The sequence below is a fragment of the Macrotis lagotis genome, chromosome 4, assembly GCF_037893015.1.
Source record: "Macrotis lagotis isolate mMagLag1 chromosome 4, bilby.v1.9.chrom.fasta, whole genome shotgun sequence".
NCBI lineage: Eukaryota > Metazoa > Chordata > Mammalia > Peramelemorphia > Peramelidae > Macrotis > Macrotis lagotis.
The window spans coordinates 143,097,113-143,113,338 of record NC_133661.1 but is presented as its reverse complement, the minus strand read 5'-3'; positions in this window follow the sequence as shown (position 1 = coordinate 143,113,338).

Sequence of the window (16,226 nt, the reverse complement as noted above, 5' to 3'; positions counted from 1 at the left end):
GCAAGGCAAATGGGGTCAAGTGACTTGCCCAAGGCCACACAGCTAGGTAATTATTAAGTGTCTGAGATCGGATTTGAACTCAGGTATTCCTGACTCCAGGGCCAGTGCTTTATCCGCTGTGCCACCTAGCCACCACAACAACAAAAAACCTTTTTGTCATAACCATTAAATCACCATACTTGGGTTATAAATTAGATCGAGTTTTAGTTATATAATTGTAATCATAATGATACTGATAGGTAGGTATCATGAAGCATTTTTTTTGCCATACCTAAATTTACTTTGGGGCCATTTTTATATTTTCTGCTGGTTTTTACTTCACCTTACTTGACTATAAATCTGTATTTTATTGACTTGTTTATAGAGGTTGCAATCAGATCTCTTGTGACAGTTATGCCTCTATTTTGGAATCTGGTAACAATAGAGAAGAATTAATAATTATGTGACTCCTAGTCAGTTTACTCATCTGTGTACATGCTATATCTTCCCTATAGAATGTAAGTAAGCTCCTTGAGGACAGACACCTTTTTGCTTTTATTTTTATATCTCTAGCACAATGCACAGTCCATTGCACATAATAACCTCAGGTATGTATACAAAAAGTACAGGAATTTGGTGTGAATTTATATCGAGCCAGCTTATACTACTGTAACCTGTTGACATGTGCTCATTAAATCAATCACTTCACATGAAGAGTGGTAGAAGGCACCTACAGAGAGAGAGAGAGAGAGAGAGAGAGAGAGAGAGAGTGAATTTTTTTTTTTGTGACTGAATCTGACTCCTCCTGACCCCATTTGAGGTCTTCTTGGCAAAGATATTGGAGTGATTTGCCATTTCCTTCTCCATCTCATTTTACAGATAAGGAAATTGAGGTAAACAGGGTTAAGTGACTTGCCCAGGATCACAAAGCTAGTAAATGTTTGAGGTCAGATTTGTTCTCAGGAAGATAAGTATTCCTAATTCTTATTACTAATTCCCAATACAATGAAAATATCTTAAATATTTGTGACTACAGTACTTGACTCCAATTTTTTTTTTTTGCTAAACTCCATTCAAATCTATTTTTTGATCTGATTATGAGTAGAGCCGGTAGTCTGGGGTTTGTTCACCATAGATTGAAACTTTCATCTCCTTTTGTCTGCTTCAGGAGAAAACTTCACAGTTCCCTAATATCTGTGGCCCTCTAGAACTAGTTAGTTGCCTGAGTTTAGTGAACAGCAAGTCAGCTCACATATGTGGGTAGCTTCATTTCCCCAAGTCAGTCCAAATTGGGACTCAAGTGAACCAGGAGACAAAGTTTAGATATTTCTTAGATCTTGCTCTGGTAAGTGACTACAACTGAAAGGTTTATATAGTACTATTCAAATAAATCCTGGAATAGGAATAAGATGGTTTGGGATTTTTTTAAGTTTTGGGGTTTTTTTTGCAAGGCAATGGGGTTAAGCGGCTTGCCCAAGACTACATAGCTAGGTAATCATTAAGTGTCTGAGGCTGGATTTGAACTCCTGATTCCAGGGCCAGTGCTCTATCCACTGCACCACCTAGCCACCCCTAAGATGGCTTTTTGAATACCTGAATCTGAATAACAAATGTACCTACCTTGGACTTTACTTGTTTTCTTAGCTTTCTGAGGTCTTAAATTCTGGATGATACTGGATCATTAATGTAAAGCTAGAAGGTACTTTAGTATGACCCCTTCAATTTACAAGTGGGAAAACTGAGGTCTAGAGGGATTAAAGAACTCCTTGAAGGTCACACAGGCAGTAAGTCCAAAGGTCTTCTGACTCTAAATCCACCTACTTTCCCATCACTATACAATGTTGTTTCCAAGATATTCTAGGAATTAAAAGAATCTATAACTATAATCTATAATCTATAAAAGAATCTATAACTATAAATTTCCGGAGTCAGACCTTAGATTTTTATATAATCCCCAACATTTTATGGACTGAAGAAAATGAGGATCATAAAGGATAAATGCCCATAGTTTCCAAGGTAATAAGCAGGATTTGAACTTCTATCTTTTGATTTTAGATGCAACATTTTCCCCACTGGATCATGCTGCAGGAAAATGCAAAAGAATATCTTTGGTTAACTGAGTTATTTTGTTTGAATTCCTAGTGAGGACATTTATCTATTTTTGGAATGATAGGAGAAAAGAGTATAGCTGTAAATGAATCTTGCTTGCTGCATGGAACCATTGATTAGGGATGAATTAATAAATTTGATCCGCGAAATGAAAGTAGTTAACCAGTTCACCCTTTCAGCACTATGATTTTCTGATTCCCAAGTCAAGCAGAATTTTTCCACCATCAATAAAACTTGGAGTCAGAAGGAAAGGTTGGCTTACTAAGACTTTGGTACTAGTTCTAGGACAGCTAATCCCAAGAGAAGTTTATCATGAGAACTTCCACAGCTGGTTAACAGCTGAAAGACACAGCCAAAGAAAATAGCTTCTCCTCTAAGGCAACTGGACCTCTGCCTCAGTCGTGGACCCAGAATCTGAGAGTGACTGGGGACCCAAGTGATTGTTGTTCAAAGACAGAAAAGGTTGAAGTTCTTTCTATATCTCTTTGGCCATGAAGTTGAGTAAAGGGATGGAGGACTTTTATTTGGAAATTGTGAAGAGGGCAAAATTTGCCTCTGAACCTTCAAGAAATTACCCCCTTGTGTAAGATAGCAGTTTTTTTCTCTCTATGTATTTGGTATTTGTGCTAACAATTACCACTGTGTAAGAAATCTCCCTGGGTGAGAGTGACTCACACAGTTCTTGTGTCAGAAAATATTTGGCTTTCACTGCAGGGCGAGACTTTTGAAGGGAGGTAGGGGGTCATGTAGAATTCTTACTGTCTCTAAGAGTCAGTGCCAGTCAAAGACTGAAGTGGTTTTATGTCACAGTCCCTCATCAGTTTCCCAAGCCCCTGATGAAAATGGAAAAAATGGGAAAAAAATATAGCACATCTATCATTTAGCATTAAATATTTCTCTTTCTGGAGCCAGCTTGGAAGAAATCCCAGTGTATTAGAGGATTGTTTTTAATCCTTGCTAATTCATTGCTGTGTTGTCGCTACATTCAAACTGAGACCCACACCCAGAAGCTTCTGGTTTCCAAAGATATTAAAGCCAGCAACAAGGACAATGATAGCCAGAAATGTCAGAGACAGCTGTGAACCTCCTATTTTGCCAGTACACCCCAGACAAATGGAATTTGAGAGATGTCGGTTTGATCATTGGAAAAGTAGTTGGGGAGTTAGTTGATTCAATTAACAGGACTATGCATGCTGTAGTGGAAATAGCACTGGGTTTGGGGATTCAGGCTCATCCCTGATATTTCTTATCTAGTTGACCTTGGGCAAGTCATTTAACTTCTTTGGACCTCAGTTTCTTTATCTGTTAAAATAAGGGAAGATGGCCTAGATAACCTCTGAAGTCTCAACTCTAAATCCATGATCAGAATCCTATGTTCCAAAACAGCAAATATGTATTAAGCATCTACTTTTTGAGTCCTGGTCCATTTTGGTAGGTAAGTTAGATGCTATAGATGTAAGAATGAAAAATAACAGAATTCCTGTCCTCAAGCAAGTTAAAGTCTAACAGAGGCATAAAACATGTGCATAAGTGGCTATAATACAAATCAGAATGTAATAATAAGCCTTTGGGGAAAACTCAAGTGATCTCTCTCTGTAGGAGAGATCAGATGATGACGAGAGACTTGAGAGGAATCAATAGAATATAAATTCCTAGCTGCTAGGTGGAGCAGTGGACAGTGCTAGCCTAGGGTCAGGAAGACCTGACTTCAAATCCAATGTCAGATACTTATAAGCTATATGATCCTGAGCAAGTCACCTGTTTGCCTCACTTTCCGCCTCTGTAAAATAAGCTGAGGAAGGAAATGACAAATCACTTCAGTATCTTTGCCAAGAAATTCCAAAAGGGTTAATGACAAGTTGGACATGACTGAAATTGAACAACTAAGGGCTAGAAGTGTTTTGTTATGTTACTGTTGTTTGTTTTAGTCTTTGTGTCTAACACAGGGCCTTACACATTTTTTAAAATGACATTTTTGAGTTCATCAGCATTGAGAGCTCTCAATTTTTTTTTGTTTATCAATCAGCACTTTTTCTGCAACTTGAAATTGTTTAAGTGATTTACCCAGGGTCATATAACCAGTGTTTCCAGAAGATTTCCATCTCAATCATCCCTTCTTTCTCAAAAATCTTCATCATAGCCTTATTTATTATTTTCTTCCCTTCCTTGTTTTCAATCAAATTTTGCAATGCTTTAAAACTTCACTAATTCAGGCATATGGCCATAAAGATAAGGAAAAGCCTAGACTAAATTAGTGAGAACCATGAATCATAAAATTTTGGGGAAAAAATAATCAACTTTATTTAGGTTGTTGTGAGAATCAAATGAACCAATATATTAAGCACTTTGAAATCTTTAAACATATAAAATATAAAAATAAAAAAATATATAAAAATAAAATATAAAAATTGTATTATAAGTTGACTTCAGCTTATAACTGAAACTCATTGCTTATATAAAAAATAATGCTTCTAAAATACTTAGAAATGGCTGATTCTCTTAACATGTACACATTCCTGTTGCTATATTATTTAAATTCCTAGTTTGCTTACAGAAGAGTTCTTAACTTGGGATTCATAAACATTAAAAAAAAATCTTGATAACTATTTTAACACAATTAGTTTCCTTTGTAATTCACTTTATTTCATTCATTTAAACAACATGATTCTTAGAAGGCATCCATAAGCTTGCCCAGACTGTCAAAGGGTCTATTACTCCAAAAAAATCTTTATATGTAATTCAGTATTAAACTTTAACCTATAACCCATTGTTGAATGAATATACAATTCTAATCAGTTCTAGTTGTCCGTTGTTCTCCTAGAGAACTAAAATTACATCAAGATATTAGAGTCAAGTTACAGTGTGTCTTGACTGTGGTTGATTGGACCAATATGGGCTCTCCCATAGATCAGGCACAAACAGGCCATGTGAACATTTGGGGTGGATTTTCTAAATTTGTTCATCTTGTGCAATCATCTCTAGTACTGCTAGAACATTGAACTTGACTGTAATCCTTATCACCTGATGTGACCTTTGGCAAGATATTTAACCTCTCTGGGCCTCATTTTCTTTATGTGTAAGATGAAGAGGTTGGATTAGATCATCTTATAAGGTCCTTCCAGCTCTAAACTCCATATTCTGAATCCTGGATATTTATAAAGCATGAATTTTGTATATATTCATCTGTTTCAAGTATAACAGGGTTTTACCATATTAAATATATTTTAATGTCACCCAAGACTCTTCCTTAACATTCTCTATGAAGTAGGACTGAGAGGATGTTTGGTGATGAGGTAAACTTCCATTTTTAGGTTTGTTTCTTTTGCTTCCCCTTCCCTCCATCATAATCTCTCTGTCCTTTTTTTTCATGTCAATTTCTCTCTTCTTTAGGACACCTGGTTTTCAGTGAAATCCTGTCACTCACAAAAATTATCAGTACCCCTTCTGTGAAACGATGTTGTTCTAAATTGGAGGCAATTTTTGTTGCCTTTTTTCTTTTAAAGTTTTCTAAGCCCAGTGTTGAAGAGTTAAAATTATATCCCTAGTGAAGTGATGTTATTACCTGAAGCTTAGAATTTGAACTTGAGTTTTGTGGATTATATACTATTTCTTTGTATTCAAGTCCTTGATAGACTAAATTAATGGCTCTCAACTTCCGATGTAGATACAGATTAGGGACATAGGAAAGTGTGTGCCCCTAAGCAATTATAGAAAAAGATAATAGGATTTTGAATTGGAAAAGACCATAGAAATCATTACTCATAGGATCATAGATTTAGGGTGAAAAGGGATCTTAAAGATCATTAAATCAATTTACAGATGAGGAAACTGAGATACAGAGATGCTAAGTGTTTTATCACACAGCTAATAAATAACTGAGGTGGAATTTGGACTCAAGTCTTCCTGACTCCAAATCCAGCACCCTATCCACTGCTACACACTGTCTTTCCAACTTCCTTATCTTATAAATGAGTAAACAGTGACCCAGTGGGGGGGAGCTCATTCTCCCAATATATTTTCCTTGATCTCCCTGCCAAGCATTGTGAGCAGGGGCTCCAGAACCAGCCTTCCACACTCACCATTCCAGGAGCAATCCTAACAGTGGCAAAGAAATTCATTCCTAATAAGCAACCACTTCCATATTTCCATCTCTAGCTCTTCCACCATGTTTGTTTCTTGCCTGTTGTTCTCTGATAAAGTAGGTGAATGGAGAAGAAAAAAAAAATACACTTGAACAGGATGAACACCTGCATTTCCTCCATTTATTTTTAAAACAAGTCCTACTCATTTTAGTTTCCTTTTAGATCTTACAGCCAAAAAGCCTCATTGCTATGCAATTTTGAATGACAGTGAGAAAATTATCTCAGTTCTGTGTGATAGGACAAAAATAATACAAATTCATTCTAGGATCCAGTCTTTTGCAAACTTCTCTCCTTTCCTCTTATCTCTGGAAAAGGAACCAAGGTAAAGAACCTGACTAATAGTGAATGGGGAAAGAAACTGTCTTGGGCCATATGCTACATGTAATGTTTGCACATAAAGATGCTAATCCACACCTGTTAGTAAATAGTCCACTTAAGGGGTGTTGGGCACATGTATCTTTCATGGAAATATTCCAAGGAAGTTTCTTAGTCACTTTAACATCCATACTTAGACAGATTCATTAAGTTGTGCAGGTGTTCAGAAGAGTATTGCAAAAGATAAATGTACTTTTAAAATTTGCCAGAATATCGGTTTTCTTTTTATATTCAAGCAAAGTCTTCACTATAGGGTTCCTTATTTCTACTTTACTCCAGGCTTAGGTGACAATTAGTCTGCTTTCCTCTGCCCCTGTGTCTTGGAATTTCTGGGAGTACTTACCATCATTCCTGTCTTCAGGTGTTTATGAGATTCTTCTTTGAACTAAAGTCTTGCTTGAGAAAGAAAGGGCCTTAATAGAAGCCTCAGTGGCAATGGGGTTATAGGACCCTGAAAGTTCCACCAATTCTAGAAGAGTGGTCTCTAGGAGGGCTGTAATAAGATTTGTCTCTGAAATGATCTCTGACTGTTCGACATCTTCACCTTTGTTTTAAGAACTCTATTGACCTCTTTTTGTCAGAGTCCCTTCCTGCAGTGGTGGCAAACAGACCCGGACTTTGGACTTAAAGAATTCTATCTGGACTTAGAGATCTAGAAGGAACTTCAGAGTCAAAAGATGGGTAGTGACTTACTTGTTCAAGATTAAATAATGACAAAACAGGGGTAAGGCCTCAGGTAGTTGTGACTGACTTTTTGAAAAGTCACTCATTGTACCTTTCTGATTTAATATCTCATTCTTATATGGCCCTACATGATAAATAGCTAATTTGATAAATGTATTGAAATGACCAATGTGATAAGGTAATATTACTAGGTTAATATATTACCCCTTCCAAAGAGTGTAGCTTTTTATTTCTTAAGACAATCAGGATTAAGTGACTTGCCCAAGGTCATACAACTAGCACAAGTGTCTGAGGTCACATTTGAACTCAGATCTCCATGATTCCAGGATCAGTACTCTATCCACTGTGCCCTCTCATTGCTCCACTATTGTAACTTTTTTTCTTTAGGTTTTTTTTTTTGCAAGGCAATGGGGTTAAGTGGTTTGCCCAAGGCCACACAGCTAGGTAATTATTAAGTGTCTGAGGCTGGATTTGAGCTCAGGTATTCCTGACTCCAGGGCCAGTGCTCTGTCCACTGTGCCACCTAGCCGTCCCACTAATGTAACTTTTTAATAGGGGGGTTTTGGAGTCAGTACCTAAATTCAAAAGAGTAACTTTCATGGATTCAATATGACTGCTAGTAGTGGTAATGGTGTGTGAGTAGATTTGAGAGATTTTGGGGGCAGGTAAGTTTTTCAGGCATCAGAAATCAGCTCACCTATTTTGCATTCAGTAAAATTGAAACCGAATTTTTCCTCCATTCTCATAATTTCTCTTCTATTTGAGAGTTGGTCCAGTATTTGAAATGAAAGTGACCTGGGGTGGCTAGTGGAGCAGAGGATAGAGCACTGACCCTGGAGTCAGGAGTATCTAAGTTCAAATCCAGCCTCAGACACTTAGTAATTACCTAGCTGTGTGGCCTTGGGCAAACCACTTAACCCCAATGCCTTGCAAACAAATAATAATAAATAAACAAAAAATTTTAAAAAATGACCCAGCCCCTAGAAATTAGTAGATACCCTTAGGGGAAATATATTAATATGATCTCACCTAATGCTAAAGGGACAGTCAAAGATTACTGGGCATTTTCCTACTTCCTAGTTCTATTCAAAATCTAATCAATAAAGGAGAGGCCATGATCTAGGAGCCAAAACTGAAGGACCCAGTCAGCTGTCATTGCTCATCGTGCCCTGAGACCAGGATACTGCTGCCAAGATCTGAACATTTCCTATGATCTCATGGGCACCACTGTGATAAATCAGGGCAAGAGCATAATGCAAATGAGGCTTTCTGCAAATAGGAGAGAGAGAATAGACATGAGCAGTCCTCCTACAAAACTACTGGCAATTTGAATAGAGAGATAATGTGGTATAATGAAAAGAGCTCAGGGTCTGAAAAAGGAGGACCTCAGTTTGAATCCTATTTCTGACTGCCAGTCTTTTTTATTTTTGTGAGGTAATGGGGTTAAATCATTTACCCAAGGTCACATAGCAAGTATCAAATTTCTGAAGCTGAATTAGAACTCAGGTCTTCCTCACTTCAGGGCCAGTGCTTTATCCACTGCACAACCTGTGCCTTTTTACTTCCCTGGCTTTTGTTTCCTCGTGTGAAATGTGGGACTTGGACTAGATGAGCTATAAGGTATTTTCCAGAACAAATCTGAGTGATTTTCTTCCAAAAGAAAGTAAGTTCCCTAAAGGCAGGGACTATATTCATTTTTTACTTTTTATATTCAAACACCTAGCACACTGAATTCTTTTGATTGCAACATATAAATCAGGTGAAACCTCTATAGAGGGTAAACCACAAGATATTGTGGGACAAAGAAGGAAAAAGGATCTGTAAAGTGAGAAGGAGCAAAATCTGCTTCTAACTTTGTCTATGAAAACTTAAGCCCTTCCTACTCTTTTTGACTTTTTAACAACTCTTTTTGACTTTGCAGCAATTGCTTTCTGGCTTTGTAAGAACTTGATCCTAGTGATGCCCCCGTGCCTGCAAGATTGCATGAAGCAAACTTAACTAGTCTTTTCTAGTTTCCTAGGAAACCATCGTCCTAAGCCTCAGTGACAGCCCAAAGCCCCCTTAGGCATTGAACAGATAACTCAATTTCTGAATAAGCTCTGACTAAAGAAATATGTGCCCTCCAGGAAAGCAGAGCCCTCTCTAACAAGGAATCTGAGTGCGTTTATTTTAAATACAAGCTCAAAAGCTTCCCTTCAGTCTGGGTAAAAAGAGACTTAAGTGAACTCATGGGTCATCTTTGTAGCAGATGGGTCAAGTACAATAGGAAATTCTGGAACATTTGCTTTTGCTCAATTCACTTTGATTTCTCTGAGTCCAAGGCCTTATGGGGAAAGTTTTGCTTTCAGATGGCATGGAGCCCTCATTGGAGGTGATAGGGCAGGAGGTTTTGCTAATGCAAAAGAGGGGTATTGAAAGGCTGGCAGCAGTGCCAGGTTACTTGAAGAAAAAGCCCATATTTTCTAATCTTTAACAGATTCAAAATAAAGTGAAACACAGATGCCAGAAAATAATCTTCATTATTTTTGTGACAATTCAAGGGAAGGAATTTTCTTTACAGGAGAAAATTTGACTCATTGATGATTAGAAATTATAGGACATAAAGTAGTTAATCAACATATTCTGAGTTTATACTATGTGTGATAGAGGTAGTAGAGTGTTAGTCTTGGAACTGGAAAGACCTGAATTCCAATCCATCTCTGATGCTTATTAGCTATGAGACTGAGGGAAATTGACTTAACCTTTGTGCAGTTCTGTTAAACCCTAGTCAAATTATGATTTAAGATGGTAGAAAGATTGATTTTTCATACCAGGATTTTCTCTTACTGAAGAAAATGTCAGATCATTTCTTTTTGTTGTTGTTGGATTTTTGCAAGGCAAGGGGGTCAAGTGAGATCATTTCTATATTTCTGTATTATATATATAATAAAACTTTTTCTTTCTTTCTTTCTTTTTGTCTTTTTTCTTTTCTTTTCTTTCTTTCTTTCTTTTTTTTTTTTTTTGCAAGGCAAATGGGGTTAAGTGGCTTGCTGAAGGCCACACAGCTAGGTAATTATTAAGTGTCTGAGGCAGGATTTGAACTCAGGTACTCCTGACTCCAGGGCCAGTGCTCTATCCACTACACCAGCCACCCCTATAAAACCTATTTTCAACATTATGGGGGACATAAAGAAATCTAAAACTTGAGATAACCCTCAAGTGACCTACAGTTCAGTTGGGGAAACAGGTACATAATTTTAAATTCATTAAAAAAATACGAGGTATATGATAAGAGCCAAATGAATGCTGTGTGTGTGTGTGTGTGTGTGTGTGTGTGTGTGTGTGTGTGTGTGTGTGTGTGTTTGTATGATGTATCATCATGGGCTTGTAGTTGAAGAAAATTTCATGGGAAAAAAACCTCCTCTGGCCATGAACATGAACAATGAAAGTCTTTCTAATTCCCCAGTTGTTAATACTCTCATTCTCAAATGATCTTATTTGTTCCTTTCCTTTGAAATGATCTTCCATTTGTATTGTATACATCTCTCATATTCACAGGTGTTTGCATGTGGTTTTCCCCAACAGAATGTGAGCTTCCTAAGAGTAAGGACCATCTTTTTGACTTTTTAAACCCAGTGCTCAGCATAATGATTGGAGTTCAGAAATTTTACTGACTGACTATATAGAGGTTATATGGAGCTCACAGTAGAATGTAAGCTTCTTGAGGGACTTGTTTCATTTTGTCATTCTATTTTCAACACAGTACTTTGTATATTGTAAGAATTTAATAAAAGTTGTTGAATTGATTTGAAGAGGGATTTTGAAGGATGAGTAGGATTAAAATAAGTGGCAAAAACAGAGGTTGTCTTTTTCAAGTAGGGAGAATGTTATTTTCCAAGGCATGAAGATAGGAATGTATATAGGCATGAGTATAGTTGTTATGTATAGGAGTGGCTAGTGCTAGTGCTAAGGTTGAGAGATTGATTGGGACAAGCCTGTGGAAGACCTTGTTCAAAGTTAATTTGTTTCGCCTCTTTATAGCTCTTCATCTATTAATAAAGACATGGCTCAAATCTATTCCTGTAACAGGAAAGGGGTAAGGTGTATGGTAGGATATTTCTTTGAAGCAATCCAATTCAACACAATAGGTATTTGTATAGTATTCATTATGTATTCAAGGCATTATCCTATGACCTATAAATACCAAGACAAAATAAAACATAGGTACTTCCATCAAGAAACTTTTATTCTCTTAGGGGCAGATTGAGCATGTAAACAGATAAACATATATATAATATTTAGGACTGGACAACAAGAAAATCAGGAAAGACTTTCCCTAGGAAGTGGATCTGAAGGGATCAAGAGTCACCTTCAATTCATCCCTCAACATGTTCCCTATGCCATCCCCCCAAAAAACATTTCTGTTCCCCAAGCATAATCTGTGTTCCATTTTTGAAAGAAGGTAAATCCATAATTACAGACACTGTATCTTATTAGAGAACTAACTAAGTCAAATGATCTCTGGATCTCAGTCATCACAATGAGAAGAAATGGTTAGGTCTGTCACAGCTATCAGAGAACAACAAACGATTTGCAGAATGTGTTACTGTCTCCATATTGGAAGAAGTTAGAGACAGTCCATCCTTATTGGGACCTGAAATTTGTCAAAATTAAAATTTATTTCATGGGCATCCACAGGGAGGCACCACAAGGCTTTAACAAATTATTTGAGGCCTAGTTAAACTAGAGGGAAATTTGACAACTTCATATTTTTTTATATTTTTCCTCTCCCTTACATTAAATCACAAACTTATTTAATTGTTGACAAGGAGCAAGTGGAAGGAGGGAGGTGCCAGTTAATGGAATCTCTTTTAAAATTACTTTCCATTGCCATAGGTAAAGTAGAATCTATATATTGTTCTTTGCCCAGCAAAACAGCAAAATGTGGAATCAGTCTGGTACACCTTGAGGTGCTTGTAGGACGAAGTGCTTGGAATTATTTTTCAAGCAATGCTTTTCTCTGGTTTCTTTTGCGTTCCAACCTAAAACCTCTCCTATAGGAAACATTCCTTAACCCTTCTTGAATTTGTTAATTTTTTCCTATTTTTCTTGTATATAGCTTGTTTTATATATATATATTTGTTTTCATGTTCTCTCCCTCTTTAGTTTTGTAAACTCCTTGAGAGCAAGGATTATCTGCTTCTTCTTATATCCTTGGACTTAGCACAAGGTCTAGTATACTGTAGTGGTTTAAGAAATTTTTATTGATGATTGATTGATTGTAGACTTGAGTAAAGGTGCTTACTCTGGGCCCTCATTGCTTAAGAACCAGATATTACATTTCAACACTCCTATTCCCCAGTTCTCAAGTAATCTTAAAGGATTTTCATCTCTACCAGGGACTCAAACTCCTATATACTCTATTCCTCAATTTTAAGGGAGTGCCCAAACCCTTTAGTTCTATTTAATCATTTAAATTAAAGATTAGCCTTTACAAAAGAATATTTAATTTAGCAAAGTTTAGCAAGAACAAGTATACAAACATTACCCACCACCCCTCCCCCACTCCCTTCAGTTTCTGGGGTGGGGGATTAAGTTCATAGTTTAACTCAGTTTCTATGTATTTTAGTCCTAAGTCCCTGGACTTGCATTCTGTCACCTTGGCTTCTCAGGGCTTCCATAATGAGCTGGCAGTAATATTTAACCTGGAATTCTGGCTTTGAATGTCTTCCTGGATGGAACTGCTGGGTCTGGGGACTCCACAGTCTATGCTTAGAACTGACAAATTCCAAACTCTGAGACTGATTCTGGGGGGGGGGGGGGCGGGGCGGGGGCACAGAGTCAAAGCTGGGGAGGTTGGACCTTTCTCCTACACCTAGTTTAGTGCATGACACCATGCCATGCCATGAATGAAAAAGACTTTCACTCTGAGACACAACTGGAAAGAGAGGAGAAACTATCTCACTTAGGTAGTTGTAAAGATTCAGCCTACTCTGATTTCACAAACAATGGAAAGAGTGCTCCAACCCATGTGGGATGTCTTCTCCAGAAGCAGGACTCTGCTATCTCCCAAATGGGTCTCTCCATTTTAGGGAATCTCAGCATGAACAAATTCTGTTTACACTTGTATTGAGCCATTTACTCTCTTTTGCCCAACTGACTGTGATCAAAAGCATATATTTAGAAGATTTGTTTAGAGATACAGCTTGTCACTAGGGAATGGAAGCCAACTGACCTAAAAAGAAATGGCCTTAGCTCTAGAGACATAAGGCCTTGGTCCAACACTTATTAGTTATAGGAAATAGAAATGTTACTTAGTTCTCTCTCTCTCTCTCTCTCTCTCTCTCTCTCTCTCTCTCTCTAATTTGGGATTTTAATAATACTTTCACTCTCTACCTCACAAAGTGGTTATAAAGAAAACTTTGTAAACCTTAAGGCACTATACTTGTGAATTATGGTTCTTCTTACTGTTGTTATTGAGTTAAATAGATTATCCAATTTCATTCAGCAAACATTTATTTCACATCTGTTGTATACAAAACACTATGCTCATACAGTATTTGACTAGATACATTTTCATGGAGTAGAGAAATATGAAAAAGATAAGAAAAATGTGAAAAATGAGGGACAGATATGAGAAAATATGGAGTCACTATAATTGGTTGGAGGAGATTCTGGAGATAGCTCTGGAGTTATGAATCAGGGAAAATGATGGTGTTCTCAATAGAAATATAGAATTCTGGAGGATATAAAATAATATATGATGCATATAAAACAAAGGAAAGTGCTATGTGAAAGGAAAAAAATCTATATTGAATGAGGAAGAGGCAAAGTATTGAGAGGTTTTCTAAAGCAGATAATCTTTGAGCTGAACCTTAAAGAATGGATATGAATTCAGTGGATGTATAGGCAGAATTTCAGGCACAGGGAACCACATGATCAAAAACACTGAGGTGGGAAAGTGATGATGAAAAAGTACAGTTTATAGTATAGTTTGGCTTGATTAGGGATCTGGTGGGTAGGAAATTATTATGGAATAAGGCTAGAAATGTGAGATGACACATAATTATGGAGATCCTTGAATATCAAAGGATTCTGATCTATTTAAGATAGGAGAAGTCATTGAAAGGTTTTGAAGCAAAAAAGTAATGTGATCACATGTCTATGCATGAAGAATAAGGCATTTTTGACAGCTACTTGAAAAATGAAAGGAAAAGGGATTGGTGACAAGAGATTTTTGTTATTTGACTATTGTAAAATTGTACATGATTGCAGTAATGAGGACCTGAGCTAATATGGTGTCAATGCAAATAGAGAAAAGGTCTTGAAGAGATATTGTGAAGGTAAAATTTATAGTACTGGGTACCCGATTGGATATAGAGAATTGGAGAGGGAAGATAAAACCATGGTTTCAGATGTTAAAGACAGGGTGAATGGTAGTACCACTCAGAGTCACACACCTACTTTCCCTCCACTTTAGTCTTGGCTTGTAGACTTTTCAAGTTAAATAATTTTCTGTTAGTGTAGTAGCTGACCCTGATGCTATTTTGGTCCTCATTGAAAGTTTCTGACAACATCACTGAAAGCATCATGCTAAAAAGCAAGTACATCTCTCCAGAATCATGTTTGTATCTTTTATCAGATAGATCTCTGGCCAATAAATAACTTTCAGGGCATCATAAAAGCACTTTGGATGGTTACTATCAGCCTAAAACTTATTTTCATCTACCTTCTTACTGAGCCAAGAATCCTGCAACTCTCTGAGAACTGTGATGTTCTCAGTTTTTGCTTAGCAGTTTCTGAATTTCCTCATCATTTTCATCAAACCAATCTTCATGGGTGTTCTGGCTCAGATGAATAAATGTGATGTTGTATATCAAATTTCTGAATGCTCCCATTCCTTTTCTGCTCTTATTTGCATTATTGCCAACCATGTCAGCTTTCCCTTTAAATTAGCAACAAACTGCTCAGACATGGAGAAATGCTCTAATATGTTGATATTAAATCTTCTGGCAGTCATCTTGCCTTGGGGGTGCTGCTTTTTTTTAATGTAAGTATTTACCTTGGAGAGAAAGTCTATGATTGGTCCAGCACTCTGCACCACACATTGCCTTCCTCATTCTCACATCCTGTTTGTCTCTTCTTCTTACAAAGACATTGTCTATTAAAAGTCAATGTTTGCTATGAGGGTACATCCATGAAGTTTTATTGCATTTAGGTAAATTGAAGACAGTATTGGTGATGAGAATATCATAAGACTCACAAGTCTTCAGTAGTAAATAACCATTGCTATTGCTGTTTCTGACTGCCACATTCTTCCAAGGACTCCCTGTCATGACTGATAGTCTGTGCCTACTCTGGCATTAAAGCCATCCAGAAGTATGCTCTTGTTCTTCTTCAGCTTATTGATGATGAAGGTCTCCAGGGATTCATAAAATTTTTCTTTGAATTCATCAGTTCTTCATTGTAGGAACATATGCATTGATGATGGTGGCATAGTGCTTTCCTAAAAGTGGCAATCTCATTGTAATGAGCCTGTTGTTCACTCCTTAGGGAGGCATACAAACTTGGTGACTAGGTTAGTTTTGATTGCAAAACCTATGTCAGCTTCATGATGTTCCCCATTACTGCAGTCATTCTAGAAGAATGTGTGTCCAGCTCTGACTTCAGTAAGTTGGTCTTCATTTGCCCACCTTGTTTTACTTGGGATGCTATTTGGATGCATTACTTGATGAATTCTCTCCCAGCAAGAACTGCTTGTCTTTCTGGTCTAATACATTTCATGTTGTCTATAAGCATGTACATTCCATAAATCAACAGTAAATGGAATCACCTTCACAAAGCAGACAATTTCTAGGGTATTTTTTCTGTTTCTTTATCCAAGGAAGTGAGAGCAGTTGTTGTCTTTTAAAAATGCTGCTCATCAACCAGGAGAACATTGTATATAGTAATAGTAAC